The 18,157-nt window shown below is 43.4% G+C and overlaps 1 protein-coding gene across 3 annotated transcripts in view; it reads left to right on the forward strand.

The window, feature by feature from the left end:
- Nucleotides 1-18,157, forward strand: part of gng12a (guanine nucleotide binding protein (G protein), gamma 12a) — a 50,342-nt gene that overhangs the window by 11,727 nt on the left and 20,458 nt on the right. Inside the window, exon 1 of one of the 3 annotated variants that reach the window (XM_024435269.2) lies at nucleotides 17,543-17,638. The exons of the other annotated variants lie outside the window; for them this stretch is intronic. The gene's annotated coding sequence lies outside the window, so the exon portion shown is untranslated. Of the gene's footprint in view, nucleotides 1-17,542; nucleotides 17,639-18,157 lie in introns of those variants that run through there. 3 annotated transcript variants of the gene reach the window in all.

The following is an 18,157-nucleotide window of genomic DNA, read 5'->3' on the forward strand; positions in this document are numbered from 1 at the left end:
TAAAATTGATTAAATAATACATTTCCCTCATAAATCTACACACAAACTCCACAATGACAAAGCGAAAACAGGTATTTAGAAATGTTTGCAAATGTATTACTAATAAAAAACAGAAATACCTTATTTACATAAGTTTTAAAAAATGTATTTCACCTTTATTTAACCAGGTAGGCTAGTTGAGAACAAGTTCTCATTTACAACTGCGACCTGGCCAAGATAAAGCAAACCAGTGCGACACAAACAACAACACAGATTTACACATGGAATAAACAAATGTACAGTCAATAACACAATAGAAAAAAGTCTATATACAGTGTGTGCAAATGAGGTAAGATTAGGGAGGTAAGGCAATAAATAGGCCGTAGTGGCGAAGTAATTACAATTTAGCAATACACACTGGGGTGATAGTTGTGCAGAAGATGAATGTGCAAGGAGAGATACTGGGGTGCAAAGGACCAAAAATAAATAAATAACAGTATGGGGATGAGGTAGTTGGATTGGCTATTTACAGATGGGCTATGTACAGGTGCATTGATCTGTAAGCTTCTCTGACAGCTGATGCTTAAAGTTAGTGAGGGAGATATGAGTCTCCAGCTTCAGTGATTTTTGCAATTCATTCCAGTCATTGTCAGCAGAGTACTGGAAGGAAAGGCGGCCAAAGGAGATATTGGCTTTGGGGGTGACCAGTGAAATATACCTGCTGGAGCGCGTGCTACGGGTGGGTGCTGCTATGTTGACCAGTGATGGTGGTGACAGTGTTTCCTAGCCTCAGTGCAGGAGGCAGCTGGGAGGAGATGCTCTTTTTCTCCATGGACTTAAGTGTCCCAGAAACTTTTGGAGTTTGTGCCACAGGATGCAAATTTCTGTTTGCTTTCCTAACTGCCTGAGTATATTGTTTCCTAACTTCACCTGAAAAGTTGCATATCACGAGGGCTATTCGATGCTAATGCAGTACGCCACATGATGTTTTTGTGCTGGTCAAGGGCAGTCAGGTCTGGAGTGAACCAAGGGCTATATCTGTTCCTGGTTCTACATTGAATGGAGTATGCTTATTTAAGATGGTTAGAAATAAAGAATAACCAGGCATCCTCTACTGACATAATGAGGTCAATATCCTCATATCCATATTATTAATATCCATATTATTTCTTACATTGTTAGCCCAGAAAATCTTAAGTGTTATTACATACAGCCGGGAAGAACTATTGGATATCAGAGCGACGTCAGCTTATCAGCACTACGACCAGGAATACGACTTTCCTGAAGCGGATCCTTTGTCCGCAGCACCCAGGCCGACCCAAAACTACGCTGCCGGAGAAGAGGAAGACATATTATCTCCCAAGAGAATTATCTTCTGTTATTGTCACAGCCGTGTATATCCCCCCTCAAGCTGATACCACGATGGCCCTCAAGGAACTTCACTGGACTTTATGCAAACTGGAAACCATATATCCTGAGGCTGCATTTATTGTAGCTGGGGACTTTAACAAAGCTAATTTGAGAACAAGGCAACCTAAATTCTATCAGCATATTGATTGTAGCACTCGTGAAGGCAATACACTGGATCACTGCTACTCTAACTTTCGCGATGCATACAAGGCCCTCCCTCGCCCTCCTTTCTGCAAATCTGACCATGACTCCATTTTGCTCCTCCTTTCCTATAGGCAGAAACTCAAACAGGAAGTACCTGTGCTAAGGACTATTCAACGCTGGTCTGACTAATTGGAATCCACGCTTCAAGATTGTTTTGATCACGTGGACTGAGATATGTTCCGGGTAGACTCAGAGAATAATGTAGACGTATACGCTGATTCGGTGAGTGAGTTTATAAGGAAGTGTATAGGAAATGTTTTACCCACTGTGACTATTAAAACCTACCCTAACCAGAAACCGTGGTTAGATGGCGGCATTCGTGCGAAAACTGAAAGCGTGACCCACCACATTTAACCATGGAAAGGCGACTGGGAATATGGCCAAATACAAACAGTGTAGTTATTCCCTCCACAAGGCAATCAAACAAGCAAAATGTGAGAATAGAGAGACAAAGTGGAGTCGCAATTCAATGGCTCAGACACGAGACATATGTGGCAGGGTCTACAGATTCTCACGGACTACAAAAGGAAAACCAGCCACGCCATGGACACCGGTGTCTTTCTTCCAGACAAATTAAACACCTTCTTTGCCCGCTTTGAGGATAATACAGTGCCACCGACGCGGCCAAGGACTGTGGGCTCTCCTTCTCTGTGGCCGACGTGACTAAGACATTTTAAACGTGTTAACCCTTGCAAGGCTGCTGGCCCAGACGGCATCCCTATCCGTGTCCTCAGAGCATGCGCAGGCCAGATGGCTGGTGTGTTTACGGACATATTCAACTCTCACTATCCCAGTCTGTTGTCCCCACATGCTTCAAGATGGTCACCATTGTTCCTGTACCCAATAATGCAAAGGTAACTGAACTAAATGACTATCGCCCCGTAGCGCTCACTTCTGTCATCATGAAGTGCTTTGAGAGGCTAGTTAAGGATCATATCACCTCCACCTTACCTGTCACCTTAGACCCACTTCAATTTGCTTACCGCCCCAATAGGTCCATAGACGATGCAGTACCCATCACACTCCACACTGCCCTATCCCATCTGGACAAGAGGAATACCTATGTAAGAATGCTGTACATTGACTACAGCTCAGCATTCAACACCATTGTACCCTCCAAGCTCATCATTAAGCTTGAGGCTCTGGGTCTCAACCCCGCCCTGTGCAATTGGGTCCTGAACTTCCTGATGGGCCGCCCCCCCTAGGTCGTAAAGGTAGGAAACAATATCTCCACTTCGCTGATCCTCAACACTGGGGTGCATGCTCAGCCCCCTCCTATACTTCCTGTTCACCCATGACTGCGTGGCCCTGCACGCCTCCAACTCAATCATCAAGTTTGCAGACGACACAACAGTAGTAAGCTTGATTACCAACAACGACTAGACAGCCTACAGGGAGGAGGTGAGGGCTTTCGAAGTGCGGTGTCAGGAAAACAACCTCTCACTCAATGCCAACAAAACAAAGGAGATGATCGTGGACTTCAGGAAACAGCAGAGCGAGCACCCCCCTATCCACATCAACGGGACAGCAGTGGAGGTGGAAAGTTTTAAGTTCCCTGGCGTACGCATCACGGACAAACTGAAATGGTCCACCCACATAGACAGTGTGGTGAAGAAGGCCGGTGAGAAGGTTCACCTTCCAACAGGACACCCACTCTAAGCACACAGCCAAGACAACTCAGGAGTTGTTTCGGGAGAAGTCTCTGAGTGTCCTTGAGTGGCCCAGTCACATCCCAGACTTGAACCCGATTGAACATCTCTAGAGAGACCTGACGGAGCTTGAGAGGATCTGCAGAGAAGAATAGGAGAAACTCCCCAAATACAGGTGTGCCAAGAAGACTTGAGGTTGTAATCGCTGCCAAAGGTTCTTCAACAAAGTACTGAGTAAAGGGTCTGAAATACTTATGTAAACATAATATTTCCCCACAAAAAAATGAAACTGTTTTTTGCTGCTTCATTATGGAGTATTTTGTTTAGATTGATGAGGGAGAATTTTTTTTAATACATTTCAGAATAAGGCTGTAACATAACAAAATGTGGAAAAAATCAAGGGGTCTGAATACTTTCTGAATGCACTGTACCTATAAAACCTGTAAGCAGGAAGACCAACATAGTCAATCACAGAGCACATTCAAAACAAATGCTAAACTGTATGTGTATTTTGCTAAGTATGCAAAATCTGTTTGCAATACAATGTGTTAGTCATTGTATTAAATAATGTAATTAATATGTTGGTGGTGCTGTCTAGAAATAATTCCTTTCCCTGGTCAAAGGCACTTGTGTAGATCTGAAAAGATAGGATAGGTATAATTAATATGGCAGAAGTTCCACTTGGTCTATCAGAGGGCAAAATGTAGCTTTTACCGTTATTGCTTCAAAGCCATCAACACGATTGTCGGGGCTAGCTAGGGGTTGCTTCTGTCTCTGTGCTCCTCATGGGAAAAAGTGATCATTTTACTGTGGAACTTTGTTGCTGAAACTTGTTTTATGTTATAGCGTCTCAGATTATAAAAGGATGTTTGGTTGCCATTGTTTTTGTCAGTGACATTTCATCCCTGTTACAGCCCTCGAAAGGGCCACTTTCTCAAAGGTATCACTTCTTTAAAACATTGTCCTAACATTACATTTACTTGAGAGAAACATAGGTAATAATGAAATGAACACTTTATTTTCTTGAAGGTCCATTGCAGCCATTTAGATCTCGATATCAAATCATTTCTGGGTAAAAATGAAGTACTTTACTGTGATTTGTTTTAAATTAAAATGGTTAAAAAAGACACAGAAATAGCTTCTTAACAAAGAGCAATTCTCAAGCAAGAATTTAGCTTCGGCTGTCTGGGAGTGTTGAGGGGAAAATGTGTGACGTCACCAGGCAGGCCAAAACGCCATCCCACCAAAACAGGCAGAGATTTCAGACGGTGTTTTCAAACAGCTTACACTAAAATGGCATTATCATAAATTTCACAATTCCACTATATTATTCCAACCTCAGTGTGGAAATATATATAAAACATACAAATATCATGTTTTTGACTGCATTGGGCCTTTACAATCAGCCAGAATTAGCATGTTTTAGGTTAGGGTTGGCATGGCTCATATGTGGCAATTCCTCTTTATGGCCACTTAATGGCGCAGTAGACCACATTCCCACCCGTCTCACATTATCTGTGCAATCAGGCAGTATAAAACTTTCCTGCTGCAGTGCATTGTACCTTGGTTATAATGAGATACAATATTTGGATAATACATACATCACTCTGATGTTGTGCTTATGTGAGGATTTGCTGCCTTACAAGATAAGTGTCTCGTGTATGTAAATGTGGATTAAAGAATGTAAATACACTAAAGTCACAACCTTAGACTAAATAAATACTGGAGGTAGGACCAGGTCCCTATTATTCGACTCACAAGCAAGTCACAAGATCCGACTATCAATTCGAGTCCCAAGTCAAGGCCAAGTCGAACTCGCCCTAAACAATGGAATTGCCATGGAAATGCAAGGAGGAAAGGGCTGTCCAAAGTCTCCTCATTGCCCTTAGCAAAATTAGCCTACATTTAGGCTATTGTTTATATGTGAATTTCACACTGATGTTGAGGTAAAAATCGGAGTATAACGCTTGTATCGATGTCGACCCAGATACATGTTCAAGTCATCATCACCAATCAACTGCATTACAGTTAAAAACAACTTTGACTTCCACCACTGATTTATGTATGCTAGCTATGCTAACCAGTTTATATGAACATGAGTTAGCATTTAGCAGTCACTTCTAGACCTGAAAAGGGACAACTTCTTCATGTTATGCAGCGAAAACAGCCAAATAAACTTCAGCAAAAAAATAAACGTCCCTTTTTCAGGACCCTGTCTTTCAAAAAAAAACACCAAAAGAAAGATGCCCAGGGTCCCTGCTCATCTGTGTGAACGTGCCTTAGGTATGCTGCAAGGAGGCATGAGATTTGCAGATTTTTTGCGAGGGCAATAAATTGCAATGTCCGTACTGAGACGCCTAAGACAGCTCTACAGGGAGACAGGACGGACAGCAGATCGTCTTCCACGTGTAACAACACCTGTACAGGATCGGTACATCCGAACATCACACCTGCGGGACAAGTACAGGATGGCAACAACAACAGCCCGAGTTACACCAGAAACGCACAATCCCTGTATCAGTGCTCAGACTGTCCGCAATAGGCTGAGAGAAGCTGGACTGAGGGATTGTAGGCCTGTTGTAAGGCAGGTCCTTACCAGACATCACCGGCAACATCACCTATGGGCACAAACCCACTGTCGCTGGACCAGACAGGAATGGCAAAAAGTGCTCTTCACTGACGAGTTGCAGTTTTGTCTCACCAGGTGTTATGGTCGATTTTCGCATTTATCGTCGAAGGAATGAGCATTACACAGAGGCCTGTACTCTGGAGAGGGATCGATTTGGAGGTGGAGGGTCCGTCATGGTCTGGCGCGGTGTGTCACAGCATCATCGGACTGAGCGTGTTGTCATTGCAGGCAATCTCAACGCTGTGTGTTACAGGGAAGACATCCTCCTCCCTCATGCGGTACCCTTCCTGCAGGCTTATCCTGACATGACCCTCCAGCATGACAATGCCACCAGCCATACTGCTCGTTCTGTGCGTGATTAGCTGCAAGACAGAAATGTCAGTGTTGTGGCATGGCCAGCAAAGAGCCTGGATCTCAATCCCATAGAGCACATCTGGGACCTGTTGGATCGGAGGGTGAGGGCTAGGGCCATTCCCCACAGAAATGTCAGGGAACTTGCAGGTGCCTTGGTGGAAGAGTGGGGTAACATCTCACAGCAAGAACTGGCAAATCAGGTGCAGTCCATGAGGAGGAGATGCACTGCAGTACTTAATGCAGCTGGTGGCCTCACCAGATACTGACTGTTACTTTCGATTTTGACCCCCCCCCTTTGTTCAGGGACACATTATTCCATTCCTGTTATGTCTGTGGAACTTGTTCAGTTTATGTCTTAGTAGTTGAATCTTATGTTCATACAAATATTTACACATGTTTAGTTAATGAACTCAGTTGACAGTGAGAGGACGTTTCTTAATTTAGCTGAATTTATATCCAAATCGGACTTAGTAACCACATTCATGACGGATTTGAAAAATATTCACTTTGCTACATCAGATTTGTTGAATGTGAGCCAATATGGTCAATGGAATGTCTGCTTTCCATTGACTCCTTTACCACATCTATAGGACACATGCCGCTTTCAAAACTCGAATCTCTGATTAAGTGCATTCAAAACAACTGGGAACACGTGACAACATGAGCTTTGACTGGGAAAAATTGTTTTGAACAGTCATCCAATGTGGAATTCCAAGTCAGAAACTTGGGCATCTTCCAAAACTAGAGCTTCTACTTTCCGACCTGAAGATCACTGATATCATCATTTGACCTTGTTTTTTCCCGAGATCCCAGTTGTCTTGAAAGCGCTAAAAGACACAAACCAGGATTATTCTCCTTCTTAATTTAACTAGGCAAGTCAGTTAAGAACAAATCCTTATTTACAATGACAGCCAAACCCAGACAACACTGGACCAATTGCACACCACCCTATGGGACTCCCAAACACAGTTGGAAGTGATACAGCCTGGATTTGAACCAGGGATGCTTCTTGCACTGCAATGCAGTGCCTTAGACCACTGCGCCAATCTGGAGCAATATGGAGAAGAATTATACCTCAAGTCTTGAGAATATTTATGTGAACAATAAACATCACGCCCACTGAGGGTAAGAAATGGTCAATTAAATTGTATCACATCAAACATGAAACAGAAATGTCTAAGTGTTGCGGTAAATGGTACGGGAATGATGAAACACTAGTAATTATTGTAGGATTAGATGGAATATAGATTTCTCACATATGTATTTAAACGTGTGAATGCAACAGCAAGCGTTTCAACAAGAGAACAACGGGGTCTCCACAGGGGAGAGTTTCGAGAGCATAAGTGGAGACGCGTTTACGGCAAGCTTCATAAGTAAATGATCAATTGCAAGCAATTTTGACATACCAAAAGACCAGTAGGCCAAAGGTAGTAATTATTGGTTGACGCCCCTATGCTGGTGAGTTTGCAAAGTAAACAGTTAATATTCTAGATCACCAACATTTTTTGGAGCTGCATATTTATTTATGGCAATCCCCTCTCCCTACAATTTGACATTTGCGCTGCACCCAATCAGTTAGCTGTACAGCAAATCAGTAATCCGTTTCCTAACTCACCCTACCTGTGTGGATTGACTGGTCCAATCAGATGGCCGAGTGTGCTTTTCACTAGCCAATCTGTTGCACGTTTTTTTTTTGCAAAGGCGCTGCTGCAGCTACTGTCGCTGGCTGCGTGGAGAGTAATCCAGAGAGAATCTGTGCCACAAAATGAGTAACAAAACTTTGCCAGATAATTTGAAATCGTCAAATACGAGTCTTGAAGCTCCATGTCAAGTCTCTCAAGTTATTTTATTTTCTGTCAAGTCAAATTTGTGACTCAAATCCATGTCATTGTAATTCGAGTCCACAACTCTGCTAAATGTCCTATTCTTGAAACTAGGTTGCTTTGTTTGGTAGAGGACAACGTTATGTTAATGTGCGTTAAGTTCAATGCACTTAGTCAGTAGGGTAATAGGGTCCTCATTTGCAGGTGCATAGTTCCCTGTTAGTTAATGATGCAGTCAGGATGGGAAGTTATGCATTGTGGATTTCGTTAACCCCACATCACGTGTTACTATGGAAACAGGGACGAGGGGCTTTACTACATGGTCCAGGTGTCCTGACAATCCTTCTCTCCCCCCCTCCTCCTTCTGCCAACTTGGCATTGCCAGGTGGGCTAACTTCAACCTTTACTGAGTATACTCATCCACTGCCCTTTCATACTGTTTTCTCTCCTATCCTCTCTCAAACACACACACTGTAGAGTAGTGTGTGTCTGTGTGTTATACAAACGACAGTTGGGTCACTGAGGTAAAGTTTACGCTGTTTGGATATCCGGGCGGCCTGGCGCCATTGAAGTAGCTTCTAGCAGCCCTGTGGAGTGTGTATGTGTCTCTCGTTTATTGATCCCACTATGCTGTCACCAGCTCTGATAACACTGTGGGTTGCTGGTGGATCAAACAGTGTTTCGTTTACTCTAAGAAAACATGTGTACACTGTATAGCAAGCCTATTGCTTCGTGGTTTGCTTGATAAAACACTGGCAGGTGTTATTTTCTATTCTAGAACTCAGACTGCCAATGATAACTTTCTCATGAAATGTGTTAGGCTACTGTCATTTTCCATTTTCTCTTGGTGATTTTAGATGTTTTGCGAGTGTTAAATTTAGCAGACCCAATTGCATTTACCTGCAATTACCACTAGCACATTTCCTGTCTGTTTGCAATTTGCCCTTTTTTGGATCCATATATTTTGATGGTTTATAGGTCTCCTTTGTGTAGGCTGTGTCAGAGTTGCATAAAAGGCTTCCTGTGAGTGTATCTTTGGGCCAAGAGTTATGTAGACTCCTGTCAGGGCGACACAGGAAGACACACCTTTCATAAAGACATCAACTCTCTCTAACATGCACAAATATTAGTATTGACACTGGCCTGTACACTACAGTATTTCTTAACCTGGTTTTCCTTATATGGGCATTTCCCCTAAGGGGCGGAGCCTTTAGTGGGCCACATCAACTTCCTGCCAGAAAGGTAAATGTCATAGAGTAGATATGTCTTCATCTGGGATGGGCCGATAAGGAGGAAGTGGTATAAATAATGAATTTTTATTGATGACATTCAAATACAGGAAGTTCAAGAGTACATAGGGTGGCAGGTAGCCTAGCGGTTAAGAGTGTTTGGCCAGTAACCAAAAGTTTGCTGGTTTGAATCCCTGATCCCACTAGGTGAAAAATCTGTTTTTGTGCCCTTGAGATAGGCATTTAACCCTACTTGCTCTGGATAAGGGGGTCGACTGAAGTGACTCAAATGCACATGACAGGCAGTCAAGTTGATAAAAGCATGGGCAATGAAAGTAATACAATAATGTGCTGAAATTGAAGTGTTTCTTGTGTTGCTAATCTGCAGCGCCATCTTCTGTAAACTATTCTCTTTGTGGAGCTCAGGCTTCAGAATGCTCAGAATTGATATCAGTTTGATGAATTATTTAATTTCTTCAGCGTCTTTAAGGAAGTTGACTGGCAACCCAAACACATGGAAGGATTGTGGGTAATTTGTGGGTCCTTGTTCAGGCCTACTCAGTGGCCTTGTGGTTATGGCACCTGCCCTGAGTTTGGAAGGTTGTGAGTTCAATCCCTGGCAGAGTCATATTAAAGATGTTAAAAAAATGGGCCCTGAGGAGTCTTTGCTTGACACTGAGCATTAAGGAGATGGATTGGGGCTAAGGCCCTGTGCTAACATACTGTCCAGAGAGTGTACTTGTACATCAAGCTCCTGGCTTATGAGCTGTTTCAGCTCATGCAAGGCTACTTATGTTCAGGCCTGGGATGGTTTTCAGCATTCTGTGTCTAAGGTAAGAACTGAAATGGAGGTTTGTGTGAGAGAAGTGACACTACCCTTTGTGCTCATTGGGCCCCAAAGTTGTCTCTTGTTCTGTGTTTGAGGCACAGAGGTGTCAGAGATGCAGACACTGATATCCATCTCATCCTACACAAGTCAGGCTCTGCATTGACAGTCAGCCACATTCAAAGTGCACAAAACTTTATTTGCAACTCATTAACAGCCTAATAGAGTCCACTCTGCTGCCTTTGAGTGTGCTTGTACACTAGCACCTTATATTGGCCCAGTGTTAGTAAGTAGACACTCACTTTCTGTGAAGGTGACCATCTTTAAACAAAACTTGCTCCATCTTTATGGTAGTGTGAAAGGTGCAGCCTTGACCACAGCCTCATGTAGTGGTGTAGAGAACAGACAAGAGCAAAGGGTTAGGGGATGTAAAGGGCATCATTGTGACAGATATCAGGGTGGTCTCTCCAGGAAGTGACCTCAGTTTGACCCCATGTTGTCCACCCCCACTCCCTTGGATCCCTGACATCACCGCGGGGGGTGTTAGGAGTTGGGTTTGTAAGGCCTTTAGGTTGGATAGGAAGGATGTGGTGGTCTGGAAGGGCGATATAAAAGGGAAACATTAGGTACACATTAAAAAAACGATGCATGAAATCCTAGTAGTGCCAGGTGAATATGGGCTTAACATGACCTATAAACTGAGGAATACCCACATAATTAGAACAAAGGAGCCATAGCATTTAGCGTTAATAGCAAACTGAGGGCATGGCATGTCGCCAGGTGCACAGTGTTTCCTCCGCTGTGTTAAGAAGCAGTGCGGCTTGGTTGGGTTGTGTTTCGGGGGACGCATGGCTTTCGTCTCTCCCGAGCCCATACGGGAGTTGTAGCGATAAGACAAGATACCAATTTCATTGGATACCATGAAATTGGGGAGAAAAGGGGGTAAAAAAAACGTTTGTGTTGCATGACAAAACTGCAGTGGCCTGTCAGTGAAATGTGTCATGTCTGAAAAGCAAATCCAAAAGGGTTGGAGCCTTCATCTTCCTTCCTCTGTGTCTCTTGTCCTCCATCTCAATGTCTGAAAAGCAAAATCTAAAGCTTGTTTTCTATAATTCTGTAATATCTGTGTGATTTTGAGCAGGTGATGATACATTGTTGGAAACTTCATGTGAAATCCACTTGAAAATGTCTTGAAGTCTTGACACATTGGTTGGCATTCCTAGGCCTACATTCTTGTTCTGTTACATTCTTCTCCTTTCACTCTCTGTTTTCCCTTAGTCAGATGCTACTGGGTTGAACTCTCATGACCTGGCCCTGCCCATTCCCGCTCTTAGATTCAAACAGTCCCTGACCTTTCCTTGAACCTGTCATAAAATCATAAAATCAGAAACATGCCTTTAGCGTAGCAGCTGTGTAGTATCATATGAATACAAATGCAATGACGACATGATATTGCAGCAAATGCAATAGGGCTGCTCTTATATTACATTTCTACCTTTTCTTCATTGTGTTGACTTTGTCAGTGTTTCGCCTAGACGTTTGCATAGAGGAAAAGGCCCCTGGAGGCCCCTGAAGCAACTTTCATGGCTGCCATGCCAATAACCCAATTGTATTTTTTTAATAGGTGGGGGAAACTGTAATGGTAGGGGAAACACTTCTCGGAGTGACACTGTTTTCATGTTACACTAATAACTGGGGATTTACATTGATTAGGTCACAGTACACGCATGTCCTACAGTAACTCTTGAGTTATGACTGACTCTTTCCTTTCATGGGATCCTCCTTGAACAATCCCTTTGCCAGTTAGAGCATGGCGCTACAATGTATATTGTTACGGGCTCCTGACCTATTTATATATTTTTTGCGCTGCTCTTCATGATACACTATGCAGAAATCGCGCCGCCATTTCTTGGCTGCTACAATTCTAATGATTTACCTCATTTCAGTTTGTGTGACAACTAGCAAGTATAGTGTAGAGAATCATTGTACCATTTACACCATTGTTAAATATCTTTTCCATAACCAAAAATATTGTATTTTCAACTGTTTGAAGCTGGTGTACAAAACCGAATGTAAAAGAAAATAAAACTTCAGAACGGGAAGCATGGAAATAGAGCACATAGAACAGATCTACCGCTTCTTAGACTTAAGTCACATTTCTATGTGAATTTGGTTGGGTTTTGCCCAATAAGTTACATATTGCAGCTTAAACTTTTTTTGTACGTAATGTTTCCGCCATTGTTTCTTGTGTCTAAAAAAACAGCGATCACTTACCTTGATTTGGATAAAGATTTCTACTTCATTGAGTCGGAGGCTCAGGACATACTGCTCAACCTGGATAAGGCCCTAATCCCAAGACTCGAAAAAGAAAAAGGCGGCGTAATAGAGGCCGACGTGCGGACACCCTGACGAAACTACGTCGGCGATAACATAAGCCGCCTCTACCCTCCGTTCTATTGGCAAAAGTACAATCACTGAAGAACATACTGGACGAGCTCCGTTCGAGACTATCCTATCGACGGGAACCGAAGAAGTGTACTATCCTATGTTTCTCGGAGTCATCGCTGACCAAGGACATGGATAATAATAATACAGTACATCTAGCTGGTTTTTCTATGCACCAGCAGGACAGTATGGCAGTTTTGGGTAAGCTCAAAGGAGGAGGTGTGTGTCTCTTTGTTAACAGCTGCTGCATGATCTTTAATATTAAGGAAAGCTCGAGGTCCTGCTTAACTTGAGTTAGAATACCTCATTATAAACTGAAGACCATACTATTTACCAAGAGAGTTTATCTATATTTTTCGTAGCTGTTTATTTACCACCACAAACCGACGCTGGCACTAAGACCACACACAACGAGCTGTATAGACAAACAAACAAGAAAAATATCCAGAAGCGGCATTCCTAGTGGCCGGTGATTTTAATACAGGAAAAACAAAATTCATTTGACCTAATTTCTACCAGCATGTCACCTGTGCAACTAGAGGCAAAATAAACTCTAGATCACCTTTACTCCACACACAGAAATGCATACAAAACTCTCCCTTGCCCTCTATTTGGGAAATCTGACCATAACTCTATCCTACTGATTCTCGCTTACAAGCAAAAACTCAAACAGGAAGTACCAGTGACGTGCTCAATACGGAAGTGGTCCAATGAAGTGGATGCTAAGCTACAGGACTGTTTCGCTAGAACAGATTGGAATATGTTCCTGGATTCATCCGATTAATCCGCATTAATGAGTTTAATCAGTCACCTGCTTCATTAATAAGTGCATTGACGACGATGTCCTCACAGTGATTGCATGTACATATCCCAACCAGAAGCCATGGATTACAGGTAACATCCGCACTGAGCTAAAGGCAAGAGCTGCCACTTTCAAAGAGCGGGACACTAATCCGGATGCTAATCCGGATTCCGCCACGCTTTTCAACGAACCATCAAACAGACAAAGGGTCAATACAGGACTAAGATCGAATCCTACTGCACCGGCTCTGACACTCGTCGGGTGTGGTAGAGCCTGCAAACTTTCACAGATTACAAAGGGAAACCCAGCCACGAGCAGCCCAGTGATTGGAATTTACGAGACGAGCTAAATGCCTTCTATGCTCACTTTTCGAGGCAAGCAACACTGAACCATGCATGAGAGCACCAGATTTTCTGGAAGACTGTGTGATCACTCTCTCCATAGCCAATGTGAGTGAGACCTTTAAACAGGTTAGCATTCACAAGGCCTCAGGGCCAGACGGATTACCAGGGCGCATACTCAGAGCATGTGCTGACCAGCTGGCAAGCTTCTTCACTGATATTTTCAACCTCTCCCTGACCCAGTCTGTAATACATATGTTTCAAGTAGACCACCATAGTATCTGTGCCCAAGAACGCAAAGGTAACCTGTCTAAATGATGATCACCTGGTAGCACTCACATTTGTAGCCATGAAATGCTTTAAAAGGCTGGTTTTGGCTCACATCAACACCATCCTCCTAGACACCTTGAACCCACTCCAATTCGCTTACCGCCCCAACAGATCCACAGAGGATGCAATCTCTATTGCACAAGAGGAACACCTATGTAAGAATGCTGTTCATTGACTTCAACTCAGCGTTAACACCATAGTGCCCTCCAAGCTCCTTACTAAACTATGGACCCTGGGACTGAACACCTTCTGCAACTGGATCCTGGACTTCCTGATGGGCCGCCCCCCAGTTGATGAGGGTAGGCAATAACACATCTTCCACGCTGACCCTCAACACTGGGGCCCCTCAGGGGTGCGTGCTTCATTCCCTCCTGTACTCCCTGTTCCCCCATGACTGCGTGGCCGACAAGATTTGGCAAGGGCCCTCAGATTCTCAGAAGGTTATACAGCTGCACCGTTGAGAGCATCTTGACTGACTGCATTCCGCATTCTGGTATGGCAAATGCTTGGCATCCTACCACAATGCACTACGGACGGTAATGCGTACGGCCCAGTACATCACTGGGGCCGAGCTCCCTGCCATCCTGGATCTGACACCAGGCGGTGTCAGAGGAAGGCCCTAAAAATTGTCAAAGACTCCTGCCACCAAAGTCAAAGACTGTTCTCTCTGCTACCGCATGGCAAGTGGTACCGATACACGAAGTCTGGAACCAACCATACCCTGAAAAGCTTCTGCCCCCAAGCCATAAGACTGGTAAATAATTAAATAGCTACCCAGACTGTCTGCATTGAACCTTTTTGCACCAACGTTTTGGACACATTACAAACACTGTTACTACTTTTGATTATTTGTCACTTTATTCCTAGTTATATGTAAACCGAACAAAAATATAAACGCAACATGTAAAGTGTTGGCCCCATATTTCATGAGCTGAAATAAAAGGTCCCCAAAAATGTTCCATATGCATATGTTCTCTCAAATATTTTGCACAAATGTATTTACATCCCTGTTTAGTGAGCATTTCTCCTTTGCCAAGATAATCCATCCACCGAAGAGGTATGGCATATCATGAAGCTGATTGAACAGCATGATTATTACACAGGTGCACCATGTACTGGGGACAATAAAAGGCCAAATTAAAATACCAAAATAAAAATTCTATAAAATAAAAGGCCAAAATAAAAATTCTATAAAATTTGCAGTTTTGTCACAACATAATACCACAGATGTCTCAAGTTTTGAGGGAGCATGAAATTAGCACGCTAACTGCAGGAATGTCCACTGGAGCTGTTGCTAGAGAATTGAATGTTAGTTTCTCAACCATAAGCTGCCTCCAACATAATTTCAGAATTTGGCAGTACATCCAACCGGCCACACAACTGCAGACCACTTGTAATCACGCCAGCCCAAGACCTCCTCATCTGGCTTCTTTACCAGCGGAATCGTCTGAGACTAGCCCCCTGGACAGCTGCACAACCCAATAATTTCTGCACAAACTGTCAGAAACCATCTCAGGGATGCTCATCCGCGTGCTCGTCGCCCTCATTAGGCTCTTGACCTGACTGCAGTTCGGTGTCGTAACTGACTTCAGTAGGCAAATGCTAACCTTTGATGGCCACTGGTACGCTGGAGAGGTGTGGTCTTTACAGGTGAATCCCAGTTTCAACTATACCGAGCAGATGGCAGACAGTGTGTATTGCGTCGTGTTGGCGAGTGGTTTGCTGTGACCAAAGTATTCCCAGTCATGTGAAATCCATAGATGAGGGCCTAATACATTTATTTGAATTGACTGATTTCCTTATATGAACTGTAACTCAATAAAATCTTTAAAGTTGTTGCAAGTTCTGTTTATATTTTTAGATACAAAAGTATCTGGACACCCCTTCAAATTTGTGGAATTTGTGGAGGTGTATAAAATTGAGCACACAGGCATGCAATCTCCATAGACAAACATTGGCAGTAGAATGGCCTTACTGAAGAGCTCAGTGACTTTCAACATGGCACTGTCATAGGATTTCCAACAAGTCAGTTCGTCAAATTTCTGCCCTGCTAGAGCTGCCCTGTTTGTGCTGTTATTGTGAAGTGAAAACATATAGGAGCAACAATGTCCCAGCCACAACGTGGTGGGCCACACAATCTCACAGATCGGGACTGCCGAGTGCTGGAGCACGTAGCGCATAAATATCGTCTGTCCTCAGTTGCAACACTCACCACCGAGTTCCAAACTGCTTCTGGAAGCAACGTCAGCACAATAACTGTTCGTCGGGAGCTTCATGAAATGGATTTCCATGGCAGAGCAGCCCCACACAAACCTAAGTTCACCATGCGCAATGTCAAGCGTCGGCTGGAGTGGTGTAAATCTTGCCGACATTGGGCTCTGGAGCAATGAAAACGCGTTCTCTGGAGTGATGAATCACGAGTCACCATCTGGCAATCCGACGGCCGAATCTGGGTATAGCGGATGTCATGAGAACGCTACCTCTCCGAATGCATAGTGCTAACTGTAAAGTTTGGTGGAGGAATAATAATGGTATGGGGTTGTTTTTTATGGTTCGTGCTAGGCCCCTTAGTTCCAGTGAAGGGAAATCTTAACGCTACAGCATACAATGACATTCTAGATGATTCTGCGCTTCCAACTTTGTGGCGCCAGAAGGTGGCAGAGACGGCCCTAGAGACTATTATTACACTCAGGTGTTTTCTATTTCCTTATTATGATTTCCCCCTTTAAAAGAGGTGTGTTTTCTGTTCTTTCTGCAAAAGCTTGATTTCAGTTGCCCTGTGTGGTCGTCCCCTGAGTGAGTTTCTAGTTCTAGTGTTTGTTGTGTTCTCCTATGATCCTTATGTTATCTTTTCTCAGTAAAGTATTACATTTATCCTTAATCATTGATTCCTTGTCTGGTCCATTCTCTGTACCTGGGTTCAACTTCACCACGTCAAGGTTCATACAGAAGTGGTTTGTTGAGATTGTGTGGGTGAACTTGACTGTCCCTAACTTCAAATCCATCGAAACACCTTTGGAATGAATTGGTACGCCGACTGCGAGCCAGGCCTAATCGCCCAACATCAGTGCCCGACCGCACGAGCCAGTCCCCACAGCAATGTTCCAACATCCAGTAGAAAGCCTTCATAGAAGAGTTAAAGCTGTTATAGCAGCAAAGGGGGGACCAACTCCATATTAATGCCCATGATTTTGGAATGAGATGTTTGACTTGCAGGTGTCCACATACCTTCAGTCATGTAGTGCATCTGCCTCAATTACCTTGTTCCCCTGCGCATCGACTCGGTACTGGTACCCTGTGCATATAGTCAAGTTATCATTACTCATTGTGTATTTAATATTACTTTTATTACGTGTTTTACTTTTCTATTTCTGTTTTCTTTCTCTCTGCATTGTTGGGAAGGGCCTGTAAGTAAGCATTTCACTGTTAGTCTAAACCTGTTTATAAAGCATGTGATGAATCACATTTGATGTAGAAGATTTGATGTGTGGAGGAAGGCTACCTGACTCATTCAGAAAACTCCTCGCCTCTCATCACTTGTGTAACTCTTTCCAGCGTCCGCATGGCCGTTTTCTTTGTTCAGGCCCGCTTGGATATGTTGACGCTGACAGATAACGGTGGGTGATTCAGTCCTTTTCGATCTTCAGTACTTGAGTACGCACAGAGAGCCGAACCCTGTCTCGCTATTGTCAACACACTTATTGAAATTGTTGCCTTTCTTCCTGCCTTTTTTGTTGTTGTCATTCCTTGAGTTTGTTGTAAAGTGTATGAGATACTTTCCTTGTTTTAAAAAGTGTTGAAAGCAGCATCCCCTTTACTCCACACATTTTAAAGCTAGGACTAGGAGGAAGCTTTACATACAGAACCTCACAGTCTAACGTTCTATTAGTCTGAGTTCGTTGAGTGTCTCTTCTCCTTTGATCCTTGCCACTTCCAGTGGTTTCAGAACATGACAGGTGGCAGAAAACGGATATCTAGTAAGCGTAAAGAGTTGAACTCTGAGCTGCAGGGGCAAAGGTCAACACACTATTGACACAGTTGATACAGATGTAGTATGTGCATGTTCTCAAACGTTCCTTGATTTAACGATGCCATTAACTCGTGGTGGCAGTGCTGTAGTTTGAGGCATGACACAT

The sequence above is a fragment of the Oncorhynchus tshawytscha genome, linkage group LG10 (genome assembly GCF_018296145.1).
Source record: "Oncorhynchus tshawytscha isolate Ot180627B linkage group LG10, Otsh_v2.0, whole genome shotgun sequence".
Lineage (NCBI taxonomy): Eukaryota > Metazoa > Chordata > Actinopteri > Salmoniformes > Salmonidae > Oncorhynchus > Oncorhynchus tshawytscha.